The 17,935-nt window shown below is 33.9% G+C and overlaps 1 pseudogene; it reads left to right on the top strand.

Moving 5' to 3' along the window:
* Nucleotides 1-10,351: 10,351 nt before the first annotated feature.
* Nucleotides 10,352-17,558, top strand: LOC149536218 (ethylene-responsive transcription factor ERF024-like; annotated as a pseudogene).
* Nucleotides 17,559-17,935: the final 377 nt, after the last annotated feature.

Below are 17,935 nucleotides of genomic sequence, written 5' to 3'. Positions count from 1 at the left end.
TTTAATTTTATTTTGTAATGACTATCAAGGTTTTGGGCCCCCATAAAAGAAAATTCAATTTTAACCCTTAATTGAAAAAATATATTCTATATATAAATAAGCCTAAATCTACATTTCTTGAGATAGTCTATTAATTAGAAATATTTGTATCATTATTCATCAATCCCTACTATTTTTTGGTATATTATAGAAGGTTTAACCTATATTCTATACAAAAATAAACTTCAATGTATAGTTCTTAAGTTATTCTACTGAATGGAAATCAGTGTATCATTATTCATCTTACTCTAAATGTATTACTATTTATCTTAATCTAATTGTATTATTGGATTTTGGAAAATTGTAAGAGATTCCTTGATTTTTTTTATACCTTCACATAATAATAGTAAATGATTTCCATAATTTCCTCACATCATTTACACATTATTATTTTGTGGCACACTTCTTTTGTGCAATTCCCACATCATAAGAATCCAGTGATTATATTGTTATCTTCATTAGAAATAATTCAACTAATTTTTTTGCCACATATTAGATTGTGCCACAATATTATGTGGATATTAAATCATGTCATATATTAGTGATGAAATTCAAGATACATGTTAGAAAGAAATATTCAAAATTCAAAATGTAAATAAAATGATGTTCTTTCCTTGTGATGTAGGAGCATCCTATGTTAGTTGGAAACTTTGTATGCTAGAGTAGTTTGGACCTTGGAGTTGTAGAACTTGGTTGAAGAAGTGGTGGTTTATAGTCACTATTGGGATAGTTATAGTTTCACCCAAGGAACTTGGTGATTGAAGGATCTTGGTAATGCTTAGGGTGCTTAGTTGATATGGTGCTTAGTAGAAACTATGCTCGGTGCTTCTTGTGGGACCTTGGTGGAGGTACTTGCTCCGTATGCTCGATGTATACCTAGTGTTCTTAATATTTTCTTTTGATGTTCAGTGGTTTCATTCACCAATTGAGTGTCTTGGGACATTTGACTAAATTATCTATGCATTTAATGTGTTGCACATAATCATGGCATCGATCAATCATGGGATGTGTGGGGAGATATTTTGGGGCTTGGCTCTTTCTCCTATGTTCATTTAATAATATTTGTAAGATGACTTAAGGAAAATTATGTTTAGTTGGATTCTAGATGATTCTATTTGCAATAGAATGACTTGTGGCCATGCAAGTATGAAAAATGGATTTAGAGTAGTGTTATAGCTAGTCAGAGGGAAGTTAGTTGGAGAAGACTAGTTGAGAGAATTAAATTTTAGAAAAGCTAGTAGTTGGGTGTGGGCTTAGGAAATAATAAGGTTGCTTGGTGGCTTGCATGAGCAAGTTTGGATATTGCATGGAGTTTCAACTAGATTATTGTGAGATATTATATATCTAGCCTAGTTAGGTTTTGAAGTATTTGGATCTTCTGAGGTCTTGTAGGAATATTACTTGCTTTGTATTTTTCTATAACTGGGAAGGCCATATAGCTCGACACATTGCATGTAATTAGTTGCTTTATGAATAAAGAGTTGACTTTGGTATTAGATCTTGTGTTGTTATGTGTTTCCATTGTGTGGTTGTTAGCAAGGAGCCTAGACAACTTCTTTAGGGATTCTTTGGGCCTTGCATGACATCACATTGATTAATTTATTCTTAAATTTTAAAAAAATTCATTTTGTATAGGGATGTAAATATAAAAATAATGAAAAAATATGTAAGTAATATTAGTGAATGTCATGTATTTTAACCCCTTCATGTTACACCATCTTACAAAGAAGTGATGCACATTAAATTATAGCACTTATATTGCTCTATTTACTACCCAAAATAACATTTATCTTTGTACCTATAAGCTAACTAAAGGGTAAAAGCACAAACCTATGTCACCTATTATAAAGAAATGAGATATCAGAATGTGACAGTTCAACATTAATGACAAAAAAAATCATATTTGTGTTTAAAATATGAAGATGATGTAAACAGATGAAATGTGTAGAATTGGATGAATTTTATGACTATAATTTTTATAATTTTTTTGAGTAAGAATTTATTCATTTTATTTTATTTTGAAGTCTCTTTTTAAACTATAAAAATATAAGGTGTAGTTCCCGTCAAACAAGTATATGCAAATCATCTTTTTTTATTCTAATTTGAAAATATATTATAGATGACATGTATAGCTAGTTAACAAAAAAAGAAACAATTATTTTTTATGTATATTTTCTTTGTTATAAGTACTCAAGTTTGACCTTATTAGAATCTAATAGTTTTTTCCTCTTGTCAAAACTTCCCTATCAAATCTACACCTTCTTGGAAAAAAATTACATATTCGTGAAGAGGATTCTCTCCTCTAGAGATGAATATAATTTTTAAATTTTTTTGATATGATTTACTAATTTTTCCTTTTTTGAGGGAGCATCTTTTGAATTGTTGAAATATCAGCTTATAATATTTTGAGATTATAACATATTATAACTAATCAAAACACTCAAAAAATTATATAATGATGATATTGAATCTGAGATCTATAAAATGGTATTTTTAGTTTTTGAAAAAAATTGAGTTTTGATAGAGAAATGAGATTTGACCAAAACAAGTTTTGGTATCATAAACGATGACACAAATTTGTGCTTTTACCCTAAAACTAGAAATCATATTTTCCTTTTCCAGTTTCCATTTTTACTATTTTTTTCATCAATATACTTTGAGTATTAGTTTTAATTATTCACAACAACATGACTAATAGTTGTACCTTATTTGTATTCAAAGTGCATATATTCTTTGTATTTTAAAGAATTCAAGGTGACTTCTAAGAAACATATTTTTTATGAGATTACTTAGAGCATATTCACTTTATCCTACAATATTTCTTATTATGCTTCTAAACTTATTTTTCACAACTATGGGTTTAAAATACTTAAGTATTACTTAATTCCTGATGGTCTATATTAATTTACTATTATTTCATTAAAATAAGATGTATTTCATTTATTTATACTTTAATTAAAATTTCTATATAGTATCTCCATATTTGTGAACTCCATAAAATCTATAGGGTTTGGTGAGACTATGAGTTGATTATTTGAAGCTTAATCTATATGCTCACTACTTGATTTGTTGAAACTTAACTCAAAGTAGGTAATGGATAAATTTTGAAGCTAGAAAACTATTTTTCTCCATGACCATGCTATGTTATATTTTTATTTACTGAATAAATAAAATATTTTAATGTCATCCACAAGTTTTAACATCCTATGTTTCCAAGTCAAACACTGTTAATTTATCTACATGCTCTTCATATTGATTTCGAAAAAGATGTTATCTATATGATTCATCTTTTGTTTTTCTAATAAAACCAATACACAATTTTATGCTTATAGTTGTCTTTGCAATAAGTATATATACCTTCATAAGTTATAATTCTATGATGAAATGCCATTCCATTTCTACAACTCTCTTGTAGAATATGCACACTATTTCTTCTACATTTTCCTTTTCCATCTTGTACCTAAAAGTATCATACATATGATGATGTAATGTTGTCCTCAATTTTTTAGCTAGCAATTTTAAATTTTCTTCATTCAAGTTTTTTGCTTGGAAGACCATCCTTAACTATTGTGAAAGGATTTCACGACAAGTCCTAAACTATATAAAAAAGTATAATTCTTTAACACAGACAATGACTTGAGGCTAAAAGTTACCAAAATTGTGGAATGCTAGGAGTAATTCTTATTAGATACCTACCTCAATCTCCCTCTAACAATAAAAGAAGTTACCTTGTAATATTGGAATGGGACAGTGGAATGATTATAGAGGAAGCTTGGGGATAGGAAAGGAAAAATTCTAAGCAATGTGGAAAACTTCAACTTCTCTTAACCTATTTATAGGGAATCCCTATGTACTTCCTTTCTCTCTTTAAACTCCCAAGAAGATATAAAGAGATTATTGAAAAAATTCAGTGAATTTTGCTATGTTCTAGAATGAAGGAAAAGAATAGAATAAGTTTAGTAATTTGGGATAAATTTTGCCAACCTAAGTCCATGGGATGACTAAAGATTCAAAGAATTGGACATTTGATAAGACCCTCTTGGATAATGTTGGTTTGAAATTGATGTGCTCATAGAGTAGTTGGTGTAGTGTTATCAAGGCTAAGTATCTTAGGGTTGAAGCATTGTACCAACATCTATGGATTGTGACACTTCCTCCATGTTCAAAAATTTGGAATAACATTGTGCAAAAACACAATTTATTGAAGAAGGGTACTCACTGAGTGATGGGGAATGGGAAAGAAGTTGACATCATGGAAGATCACTAGCTACATGATGGCACCCTTATGAACACAAATTTCCAACCTCTAAGGAATTCTTGTACAAGGCTACATGGTACTCTAGCTTGCAACTATAGTGACCTTGAGAATGAATGGAAAAGACTTTACAATCAGGACAATATTGGAATGAGGCTACTTATGGACTTTAGGAGATGCTCTAGAATTATTGTATCCCTTCCATCCCATTGGAGGATTCCTTGATATGGAAACCTACCCCCTCTAGAGAGTTCACACTGAAATCTTCATATGCTTATATTCTTGTGGGTGGTGAAGCCCCAAAGGATTGGAAGAGTGTTTGGCACCCCTGGATCTTAGCATGGATAAATTTCTTTTGGTGGATGGCTCTACATGGCACAATCCTTACAACTGATAATCTACAATAGAGAGGATTCCAACTTGCTATTTTTTGTGTGTTATGTTAAATAAAGTTTTAGAATCCACTCAACACCTCTTGATACATTGTCCCTTTGTTGTGGAGGTTTCGATGGAGGTTCTCTCGTTATGGGGACTCAGTGGTACTTTAATGAGAAAATTCTTAGTTTGTTTTTTTGGATGGGCCCTCTAACCACCCCTACCTTAAGACATTCTAGAGAGTCATCCCCCCCTATGTGGCATGGAAAATACGGAAGGAACAAAACAATCACATATTTTGGGACAAGGTTGCTCCTAGTGAGGTGGTGGCTTGATAATTGATCAGGCTATTGAAAGAATGTAGTATGATCTGGCATTTGAGCCCCCTACGGCCCCACCCCCACCACCAAATCCTCCAAGGGACCAAGACATGAAATGGGATAACTCTTGGGATCTAGGTCTATAGGTGGCAAGATTGGACAACTCTAAAGCCAATACTAGATGTAAAATGGTTTGGCATCCTCTCATTGAAGATTGTTTGAAACTTACCTTTGATTGGTCAACCATTGTTGAGAGAACAATGGGTGGAGGTGTTATTTTGATAATACCAAAAATGTGGTTGTTTCCTATGTTGGGAACTATGGGAGGGGGGAGGGGAAAAATAATAAAGTGGAAGCCTTGGCCCTACTATTGGGAATGAGGATATAAAAATCTAGAAGAATTAATAAACTTTTTGTTGAGGGAGATTCAATGTTGATTATTAATGCTATGAAGGATGGAACTGGTAGTTGTAACTATAAAATAATTGAGGCAATAGAGGCAATCCACAACTTATCGAATAGGCTATCTGAAGTCTATGTGGAGCACATATATCGGGAAGAAAAAGGTGTTGCAGATGACTTGGCCAAATTAGATCATAAAATTGAAGGAATAGAGGAATGGGATGATGTTAGCCAAATGTCACCATCCACACAAATGATGGTGGAAAGTGAATGCGCTCTATGTAGTGAAATTTAATGAAGTACAATAAATGGTGAAATGATGTTGATATAGGTGAGTGAGAGAACACAAGAGTGTAAAATCATAAAGTTGATATTTTGAAAGCTTTTGTGTTTATTTTAATTTGGGGATCCATCATCGTAATCATTAAATGCTATGGTGAGAGGATGATCCAAATAGATTTAGTTAGAAAATTAAATATACCAATGAGTACATATGTGTATAATATTAATGGCAATTCCCTTATGTTGAACTCAATGCATAGCTAGCAACGATTAGCTTCAATGGGAAAGGTATCATTCACACATGTTTAAGTTGGACAGGGATTGGAAAAGGTGAAGTCTTGTGAGTTTATGATGAGAATTGATTGTGTTTTTAGATTCATTGTTAACATTGTATCTTTGAACAACCCTAGCTTTGAGTTTTGTCTTGAAATGAGGGGATGTTAGAGCATACTGAGGATTTGGTGAATTAATGTGGTAAAGACATGGGTTCCTACAATCACGTTGAATTGGATAAGATCAAAGGCTGTGTCAAGAAGAGTGAGGGGGCATGGGTTTATCTTTGTGAAGGTGGTTTTCTATCATTCATGGATGGAATTGAAGGATATGATGAATATATGTTCCTATAATTCATCAACACTTTGAATAATAGGAAAGTGAAAATTAATGGGGGGTGCTCAAAATGATGTAGGAACTCATTACAATAGTTGGTGGGTTGTCTCTTGAGGGTAGGAGTTGGTGCAAGTAGATCAGGGTTTTGATGAAACGAGTATGAGAAAAAAAATTCACCCTAAGGAGGAGCCTATTTGCATGAGGGGTGGCTTTTCTAGGGAGAAACTATCCAAACCATAAGACATTGTGTGTTATGCTATCATGCACTATATAACCCTCAGAGATCAACACAAGATGTTGTATTCTTACCATTTTCCTATTCTAAACCATTTTAGGAACTAGGACCTAATTTCTTTCTTGCACCTTATTCTGCATTTGGAGGATAGTGTGTTCAAAGTTAGGAGAAAGAGGGAGGAAGGGAAATCCTTTTATATTATGTATTAGGCCTTCATGTCCAAACATTGCAAATTCTTCTACCTTCTCACCACCATTACTCCCCAAGTCTCTATGAATCCTAGTCCTACTTTGGCCTTAAAGAAGGTGGACAATAAGCCCTGAATTAATAGATAAAACATAATCATTATTGACTCTAATACTAATACTAGGTGAAGCAATAAAACAACAAGGAGGTCTAGTAAAAGGCTTAAAATTTAAAAACATAAGACACCCCCCAAGAAGGAGGTGAGTTCTAAGTCCACAGAAAGTGAAAGGAGGTCCACCAAAAGGAAGAGGAAGGTCATGCACCCTAGTCTAGGGGGTAAAGATTTTTTGAGCTCATCTCACATTTTTGATACCTTGGAAGCTAACCTATCCCTAGATAAAAGTTTAGGGGAAGATATCACATCCCGAAGAAAGGATGATGCTAAGAGTGAAGAGAAGAAGGGGTGACATAGCCATTGGAAGGATTAGAGTAAAATTTGGTAAGATAGATTGGAGAATTTGATGCATGATCTATTTGATAATCAGAAGCCTTGTGTTGAAAGATTGACACCCTAGTTGAATACTCTACTAAAGTCATGCACTCGACAACCATAACTCTTTATTTTCTACATGTGAGAAAGGATGAGAAGGATGAGGGAAAAGAGAGTGAGATCACCCGCTCCCTCTATAGCTTCCTAGTAGATGATGGGCTGAAGGCTCTTTGGAAATAACTTGTCAAGGAGGAGGCTAACAAACTAGCCATGGAGAATCTCGATGAAAAGAAGGAGGACCTAGAAGACAAGGGCGAAAGCTAGCACTAGTGCTTGTTGTTACTTTATTTTTTTAATGTTATGTTTAACTATGAACTCTATTCCCTTGGTGGCATTTTTAGTTATTATTGATATTAATAATTTTATAAAAAGCATTTTTAATATCAGTTATTGGTTCTTTTCTTGGCATAGTATTAATGTTAAGTGTAGTAAAGTAGATGCTAGTGTTTTTAAGGTTAATATTAGGGTTTTAAATGTTAAGATATTTTATGTATCTAGAAATGGGACTGGTTAGATAGTACTAGGTAACTTCTATTGGTCTCTAGCCCTCTATACCATGAGGTTAGCCCCCTCTTTTGGTAGCTTTATAAATACATTAAAAATAATGCCTCAAATGAAATTGCTCTAGCTTTAGCTAAAATAAGTACATTTGAAATGATACTATTTGTTTTATCATTTCTTGTGATTATATGAATCTAGATTTCATCCAGTTCTAGATTAGGAAAATTAGGTTTTGAAGGGATGTAAAACTCTTTACAACATGATTACATTAGATATATAAATGAAACTATTCACTGGACAAATAAAAAAATATAAAATGTTGATAATAGAAAAAAAAAGCATACGATGTGAAAAACCTGAATTAAAAAGGAGAAAGCTCATAAATTAAATAAAAAGAACACATGCCCACAAAAAACACTAATTTAATATATTATGAAATTCAACAAATTCAAGCTAGAGTTGCTCCTTATTCTCAGCAACCCTCTTCATGTCCATAATATCTATTATATCTACATAATTAGCTAATAGGATTTTACATCAAGGAAATATGCCTCCATAAATATCTCATGCAGACAGAGTGAAAATAACTTTTTGACCCGTTTCCTCCCAATTTTGGTCACAAAGACATTGTGTTATGTTTGTTATTTTCTTACCCTTTCCTCTTTCTTTTGGCCTCAAAAGTGATGCTATGTTCATTTTGACTCATCAATTCAATATGGTAAGGACCATTTGTAAACCATCCCATCTCCTCAATGCAAACTTATCCATCTTGATATTATGTGTAGCACATGCGTTATCATTCCTCGCTCTATGCAATCTTTTGAAACAAAAGGCATGTTTAAAAGGGTTAAAAACCAATTCAAACTACATAGGTACTTATTGTATTCAACACAAAAGAATAGTAGAACTATTATTCTTTTAAGGTATTGTTTAGAAAATATACAATTTAAAGTAAAAGCCAATTGAATTAGCTCTATGTATCTCTTTATATATCTTCAAATAGTGCATTTCCTTTCTTTAAATATTCTCAAATTATGTATTCCTTCTTTTCTTCTTTGAAATATTTTCAACTGATATGGGAAACTATTAAATACATTTTTATATTATTAAATATTTTTAATAAAAGTAAATAGAATTATCTATATATTAAATTAACTTATTCTATAAGTACCATCTAAGATTTGGATCTTGGTAAATATCTTTTAATATTTCCTATCATTACTTTTACCAATAGTAAGTAATTGATTGATCTAAAACCCTTTGATAATATAATTTTCTATTTATGTAATTATTAGAAAAAATTAAATTATGAGTTATTTTTTACTTCAATTTTTAAAATATACAATTAAATTTCTCAAGCTCATATTTAGGTAATGTTGATCTAATTAAAATAAAAATAAATGATGTGATGAAACAACATACTATAATCCTCATGATTCAACTAAAATAATTAAATTACAAACATTCATTGGTGTTCATAAATATCACATGTTCAAAAAACATCGAAGAGATGATTGACCTTGTCCTACCTACTAACTACTATGGCAAGAACTTCATGTGCAATCAAGAGAAAAGCAATGGTAACTATATTTGGGAGTTACAACTAGACTAAAATATTTCTATGCTAAAAAATGTAGTTACACATTAACTAGTTGTTAAGTTCCTCCAAAATTGTGTGTTAGGTTTGACTGGATAAAGTATACTTACTACCTACATGGTAGATTGTTAGATTATATAGGGTACTCTTAAGGCATCTCTGAAGAAAGTGATCAACCAATGATAGTAGGAAAAGTATTGATCGCTAATGTCATTTGGGACAAAAGACTCTCTAAAGGACCATTACACTAAAAAATTGGTCAAAATTGTATTAAATTATACTTTCATTCAATAGAAATGCCTTATAATGAAAATGTAAAAGCTTATAAAACATTTATTTCCTATGAGTAACCGCCTAAAGTTCCCTTACTAGAAGAGCTTGTAGCTACTACCCAAAATTTAATGTGAGGTGTTTCCAAACTATGAAGTATGCACAATTTCAATCTTTTAGAGAAAGATATGCCATAAGAAAAGAAAATGCTTAGTCTTTTTAGTGAACACTTCAATAGGAATAGTACACCAAAAAAGTAAAAATAAATGGTATGACCCATGTAAATGCTGTGAAATGTCAGAAATTAGAAGTGTTCCCAAATTTGATATTTTAATTTTAGTTTGGAATTAGTTGATTTGAAAATATTCTCTATAGTTCCAAAATGTCAAGCCTATATTCGACAAGGTATCTTTGAGCTCCAACTTAGAATTATAGTTGATATGCTTTCACGAATTGTCCAAAAATAAAATACTATCAACTATACCATTGCACCTTATCTAGTACAAGCCTTAGTATGGAAAGTATATGAAGCCAATATATATAGAAAGTAGATAAAGGAAATTAGTAGTATTGGTCAAGTGAAAGTAGTGAGTGTGGAGGTGATTTTTCTTTGCTAGGGTTTCATGCAAAATTTTTGTTTTATTACATACAACTCTTTGTCTGAGCTTTCCTTCTATTGTTTCCACTTGTCACACAACATTTACTATGCAAGATTTTAGCTTAGGTTATCATGGCCCTGGCCAGTGGTGACCTAGTTGTTGTTACTGGTGTTCATGTTGCTACTTTGGATAGCCATGGTGCCTCCTCTGAACAAACACCATCACAAATTCATCCTCAAGGTTTTTCATGAGGTAATCCTGATATTATCATTCCTTTACAAGAATTTGATGTTACTTGTGATTGGTTAGAACAACATACCTTAATAGGCTATTTTGTGGGTAGGACTCCTCCTGAAGCCATGCTTTGAGAATGGGTTAACAAGAGCTAGACTCCTCATGGAGTCTACCTTGATGCTGTGGAAAACCTTACCAAATATTTTTTTTATTTCGCTTTGCCAACTAGCCGCAGGTAGATGCATTTTTTAACAATGGTCCTTGGTATGTGTGTTCCTCCTTACTTTTTTTTCAAAGGTGGTCGAGTGAATTCATAGTCTCTAACGAAAAAAAGCTTAGTTGAGTTCCCAAGTTTACCCTTGCCATGTTTTCCTTTTATTGAGTCAAACCCTTGGTAAATTTATCAGAAAGGAACATGAAATTTTTTTTAGTGCTCACCCTCAGAGATGCATTTGCATTGAGGTTGATCTTTCGAAGGATCTTAAGGATTCTATGGAAATACAAATTGGGACTCAAACCTACTCTCAAAAGGTGCTTTATTTGAACATACCAAACACCTTCTATAGGTGCTAGTTAGTAGAACACAGGATCAATGATTGCCCTTTAGTTGTACCTAGGGTTAAACCCTCACCTAAAGAAGTTCCTACCAATCCAATTGTAGGGAAAAATGAAGAATGGACTACTATTGGGTGCAAGGGAAAGGCTCCCTTGGCTCCTAAATAGTCATATGTGGAAGTCATTTTGGTTCCTCCTATTTCAATAGGAGCACAAACCCCAACTAGCTTAGGAGTGCATGTGATTTCTTCAGTACCAAACCCTGGTGTTTTATAGGTTTCAAACCCTAGTGTTACACAAGTTATTAAGATGGCCACTAGTGCTAATGCCATAGTTGTGATTCAAAACCCTCTTACTAATTCTTCCATTGCATCTTAGAATGCATAGCGTTCTCACAGTCCTCCCTGATGTGCTGAGAAAATAAAGGTGAAACATCAAGCCATCAGTCCAGAAGATTTTCCTTTTGACAATAACTAGGTTTCAACGTTCTGATAGAATAGGTTCTCCTCTCTTGAGTATGAGGAAGACATGGAAGAATTTTCATGAATTTTTTTATCATGGAATGTACGAGGTCTCACTAATCACTCTAGAAAGTACTATGTCTGGGATACCTATCAAAGACTTCAAAATCTAGATTTTCTTTGTATGTAAGAAGTTAATATTTTTAGTTTCATGCTTTCTTTTACATGTCATATCATTTGGCCTGATGGCTTTATGTTTTTGTCTCAACACAAAGGTGGCAGAGGTGGTGTAGTTACTCTCTTGTCACCTCATCTTTATTCTTCTATTATTTCGCATGGTTCTGACCCCATGCATAGAATTATTTGACTGTTGCTTTCCATTAACAATCATTCCTTTAGAGTAATTAATGTTTATGCTCCTAATGATGTTGTGGAAAGATCTCAAATGTGGGCCTGGTTGGCTAACAATTTGCCTCCTACTACTTGGGTTATGTGTGGTGACTTCAATATGGTTGAAGTGGCCTCTAAAAAAGATGACATTTTACCTTTTCACTAGATAGCTAGGGAAAGTGAAGCCTAGTACTACATGCACAATAAATTGGGCCTTTTTTATCCTAATACTATCTGCTACCAACATAGTGGGGTTTGGCACACTTAGTCCAACTTTTGAGTTGGCTTTGACCATATTTTAAAGTGTCTTGATCATGTTGTGATTACTACAGAATCCTTTTTCTCCTTTTCTGAGGACCATGATTTACTTATCATTCCCTTGCTAGATGTGACATTATCTATCAATTATCCAATTTATTTTGTCATTTCATGTTAAACAACTATTGATAAAGCTACTAAGTCACAATTCTTCCTCAACACGTCTGTGTTGATGCATGCTTCCACTATTGCTCATATCCTACATGTCTGGAATTTGGAGCCATGTCCACATTCCTAGATAGGATTGATATAGTGGTGGAGTGATACCATTACTAGAAATACTCACTTTTTGCACACCTATGGATGGTATTTGGTAGGTTTTAGAAGGTGGTCTTATGACTCCACTTCTTCTGTACTCAGAAAAGCTTCTAAGGCTCTCACCCTTAATTCCTTTGATGTTGACTTGTAAATCTAGTTTGCCAAACTTTTCCATGATAAATAGGTTATAGATAATTATGCTACTTGAGGAGCCAAAATAAAAGCTCATCTCCACTAGTTAGAGGTTAATGATAATGCTTTGAAGGAATTTTTTGAGGCTCTTCGAGCCCGTCATACCAATTTTGCGATTGAAAAAATCAAACAAGGCACTTTTGTTCTCTCTAGTCTCCCTGACATCCTGCAAGCATTTTTCATCACTATGAGAATGTTTTTGCTTTGTAGGAAAATTTGGTTGCTCAAGAGGAAGCTCTCAAAAAGTGTATTTGTATTACTCTAAACTGCCTAGCAGTTGAGCAATGTGCTTTGTGTGAGCAACTTCTTAACCTATGAGATCATAAAGCGGTTGTTTACTCCATGACAGATGATAAATCCCTCAGGTGTGATGGGTTTCCTTGTGAATTTTTCAAACACCTCTACGAGTATATTGGTCCTAATATGCACAAAGTTTATCATGAAGCCTATCATTTTAAAAGTTTAGGAGCCATTATCAAAAAAGGAAACATTAAATTCATACCTAAAGCTAGAGATCTAGAGGGTATTTGCAATTGGAGGCCCATTACCCTTCTAAATGTGTCTTATAAGATTATTTCCAAGGCAATCTCTCTCAAAATCCATCACCTCCTACCTTTAATTGTGTGGCTTGAGCAAACTTTCTTTATGAAGTCCAGATATATTCTTGACAATATTATTGTTATCTAGGAAGGAATGGAGTGGGCTCACAAGTCCAAGTAGCTGGTTGTTTTTTTTAAGATTGATTTTTCTAAAGCCTATGATCACATTGAATGACCTTTTATCTTAGCTATGCTCCAACCTCTTGATTTTGGTCCCAATTTCTTTCAATTCATGGAAATGCTCTTTGGAGATGCTAATGCTTGCATTACCATCAATAACACCCAATTTTATGCCTTTGGGATTTTTTGTTTCATTAGGCAAGGATGCCCTCTAGCTTTGGTGCTTCATGTTCTTGTTGCTGAAGGGTTTGGCTATTTGCTAGCCCACTCCGTGTCTTCAAGATTGGTTCATGGCATTCTTTTCTAGACTCATCTTCCCATTTGGTCAATGGTCATTTTGCTAATGATTCCTTTATCACTCTTTTGAAGGATGAAGAAAACATAAAAAATGCCTTGATTTTCCTTGACACTTTTTGTCAAGCCTCTAGCTTTACTATTCAATGGCATAAAATGCTCTGTTATCGCTAGTCTTTTTTGCCAACACCACATTGGCTTAGCCAGTTTGAATGGAAATGGGTCACTCATGGGAAGATCTTCTACTTTTTAGGAATTCCCTTTTCCTTTCAAGCATCACCTATTGATCTATGGAATGTAGTGCTTGCCAAGTTTTTTGGGAAGTTGGATTATTGGCTTACAAAACTACTTTCTCTTGCGAGAAAATTATAGATTTGCTTGAAAGTTCTTGTGGTGACTCATGTCTATTATTCCTCTTTTTGGGCTCCTTCTAAAGCCTCCTATCAGAAATTAGAGAGATTACTCCATGATTTTATTTGGACTTTTGGTTCTAATCATCATTGTTTCCATAGATTTGATTGGGATTTTTATTGTCTCCCAAAAGAATCTGGAGGCCTTGGCCTACTTTCCACATAGAAGCAAGGCCTTGCTCTATGTACCAAATGGATTATTCATGCCATCACTAGAGATGAAGCCTAGAAGATTTTGGTTTGGCATTGCATTTCTTCCAGATTTCTCGTTAGTAAGCCTGCATGGAAGGGGATTGGCTTTCACACCCTTCTCATCATGTGAGAGCTCATACTCATACATGGCTCTTTTGTTATTAAGACCATATTAAAAGCTTGGGAAGCTATCAAGCCTTCACTTTGCTGGTCTGGTGATGAGTTCCACAATGGACTATTTGAATCAACATAACATTTGGTGGTCTCCCTTGTTTACCATCCAGAGTACTCCCCTTGCCAAGACTCAAGGTGCTAGTGCTCAGCATTTTTTCAAATGAGGGATCAAGACACCTAAAGATCTTTTCCCTAGGGTTTCCATGAGTTTCAAATCTTGGGAAGATATGCAACTCTAGTACTATCTTTCCTATTCAGATTGATAGACTTTTGACTTATTGCTCTCTTCAATTCTAGTGCACTTAATTCATAAAGTGGGTATTCAATCTATTAGACCTTGATGACATGACTGGAAGTGGTATCTTGCCACTCCTTTCATTAGTTACAAAAATCAAGTGTGGGTTATAGATGGCTTTCTCACTGTCTACCGATGGTGGATATGCTCAATCAGAGATGACATTTGCAATCTTCTCTTTCTCAATGGAGAAAGTGCTTTGAGACTAGTTGGAGTGCTATCACAGAACCCAAGACTAACCATTTTGCTTGGTGCCTAACTTTTCAAGGTCTTCCGATTGGGCCTTTGCTCAAACATATTGGGGTTCAAAATCATAGATGACCTTTCTGTGGACAACTAGAGTCTTTCTTGCATATTTTCTAGTTTTTAAGATGTGCTCAAAATTACTAGCACTAGATTCATGACTTCTTTAATTCATTTAGGTCTGAACCCTTTTTCTTGGCACATGGTTATCTTGGGTGATTCCCCTAGAATCCCTCAAAAATTTGCCCAAATTTTTCATACCTTCAGGATGGAGATTTTTTTTACTCTATGGAAAGATAGAAATGCTATCCTTTTCACTCATAGTTTTCTTAAAATTAATATTGCTATGTACAATAAGGCATGCATTTGTAATAATGTAACAATGTAGATTCAGGTTCAAGAAAATAAGGTGGCCTTGGAGGTGGCTCAATTGAAAGAGCTACTTAATCACTAGGGACATGCCCCTTGTATTGTTGCCAAGGTACCTCCTTATGCCTCAATTGATACCTCGACACTTAGAACCTATTGCCAGTAGCACAACTCCTCAGGCTATCACTTGCAAACTATGCACTCCTACGCTTCCTACCACCACTCTCTTAGTAGTGGCAATGATGGATGGAAATGCTGCTCATTTTCCCTACCTCATGGTGGTATTGGCTAGTCCCTAGCTCCTCCTCTTGGTGCTCAGTGAGCGGTCTCTAGGAAATGGCCTTTTTGCTTGGAGCTAGCAGTTTCACCTTTGTGGCCACATATAAAGGATGCTGACTAGGCCACTGATACTACTGATGTTGCTACTAATGGCTGGACTATTCCCAATCCACCCCACAATCCCAAAGATGATTGGGATTTTCATGATCGTGATGAGCCACCTCCCTTAGTAGGCATTTCTTTAGCCACCTAAGGTTGCTATCTATGTTTTTTTAATCAATAGTTTATGATTTGGGCTTTGGCGATGTGAACTCTCATGGTGTGATCTTGAATCCCCTAGCCTTTTTTGGTAAATTGTAATCTTAGTATATTAATTATTAATAGAAAAGGACTATTCATAAAAAGAATCTATTAACACCAAAAATTAAAAACAAATAAAAGTTCACAATTCACCATTAAATATTGGTTTGATCCAAAGAAAACTAGGGTATGTATGCAATCGATTGTAGATACATGAAGTCTTTGAAAACATTACAAATGAAACCATTTTGAAAATATGTTGACAATACCTACAAAGCAAGCGAACAAATAAAACAGTATGAAAACAAAGTTTTTTTTGTCTAATGTGGTGGTTGGACTTCACAAACAACAAAGACATGGTTGTGCTAATAGTCTTAAATCTTGGTTTGATTTAATATAGCCTGAGTTCAAGTTTGGCTATTAGTGCTATGATGGAATAGTTTCAATTAAAGATTTTCACCGCTATACTATGATTGTATGAATTTATGTCTTAATCACATTATCCACCCAAGAATAGTAGTGGTGATAATCATTTCACTAATTCCCAAGTTTCATCAAAAAAATAATATGCTTGCTAAATTGATCTTGTATAAATATTTGTCATATAGAATCACCTTTATCAATATTTAATATTGTTTTGAGTTGTACTTTCTCAGTTACTTGTTTAATAGATTCACTCATAGTGGGAATAAGTTTTTTAATTATTGTTCTTTGAAAGCTCATTTCCAGATACCAATATATTCTCTCACTTTTTAGTAGGATTTTTTTAGCACAATATTAATGAGCCTTGTGTTTGAGATATTCAATTGTAAGCCACACCTATTTAGATCAGTAGTCTAAGATTATTGCAAAACAACCCATAAAATTATATCATATATAGCAAAAATGTTTGGCCTGTTCAACTATGTGCATTTATAAAACTTAGCTTAGCAAGGAAGCTAAGTCAAAGTAACTACAAATAATTTATTGGGAAACTTGAATTTGGTTTAGTAAAAACTTGTGCTAGCTTAATTGTTCCTCTTATTAGTGATGCAAAATTAAGGTAGAACTTTAGATAGGAGGGGAACAAAAGATCCAATCTATATAGGTGTTAGAAAGAGGAAGTGGGGATAGTGGGTGTATAAAATAAGAGAGCTAATGAAGAAGAAGAGGATATGGTTGGGCTCAATTCCCACACCAAAGATGGATGCCAAAACATGTGATGCAACTACATTTTCCTTAAGAGATGAGTCTTCCACTTTCAATTTTCCTAAATCTGTTCACTCTCTTCCTCTGCAATAGACATTCAGGTTGTTGCCTTGAAAGCTGCATAGTTTTGTTCCCAACCTCCACAAGAAGAACAATTGCCCAACAAAAATGACCATAATAACAATGATTTGCTACACTCAAATATTCCATTATAAAACTCCACCAATGAAGTTGAATCTAGAGGTCTTGTAGGGATTGATGATAAAAAGGAGGTGGTGAATTCATGGCTAGACTAGCCAACCTTGCTAATGAACATGGAAAATGGAGTGCCAATTGGATCTTCTCTCCTCTTTCATAACCAAATCTCTAGAGAAGAGGATAAGAGGAGAATGATGGTTAGTTTACATCTCTTTGGGATTTTACATAAAAGACTTCTTGGAAATTTGTATCAGGCACTGATAAATTAGTCTTTTGGTGCAACAACAACCCCATTCTAAAAAGTGGTTTCAGCACTTGCTCATAGGTTTGAATCCTTAGACCTGTTGTTAACACTAAGGGGGATATTGTTAGAAATAAGTTGAGTGATTTTGTATTGCACATTGATAGATCTATCTTTTGGTATAACTACAACCCTATTAGAAATTTATTGTAGTTGGTCAGTTAGCCCTAGAGCCAAATTCCCACCTACCCTCCTAACAACATTCAACTCAGTAGGCAAATTTAAATTTTTAATGAGAGGGAAAACTTTTTGTTTCAAGATAAAAGGAATGAACATGATTCATTCAATTAGTTGGAGAGATTAGAGAGCAAAATAAAAGTGTAGAGTAGAGCATAGAGTAGAGAA

Source organism: Cupressus sempervirens, chromosome 10, assembly GCF_028749045.1.
Source record: "Cupressus sempervirens isolate cs-2001-9-10 chromosome 10, ASM2874904v1, whole genome shotgun sequence".
NCBI lineage: Eukaryota > Viridiplantae > Streptophyta > Pinopsida > Cupressales > Cupressaceae > Cupressus > Cupressus sempervirens.
This window is presented reverse-complemented; position numbering and strand designations above follow the sequence as displayed.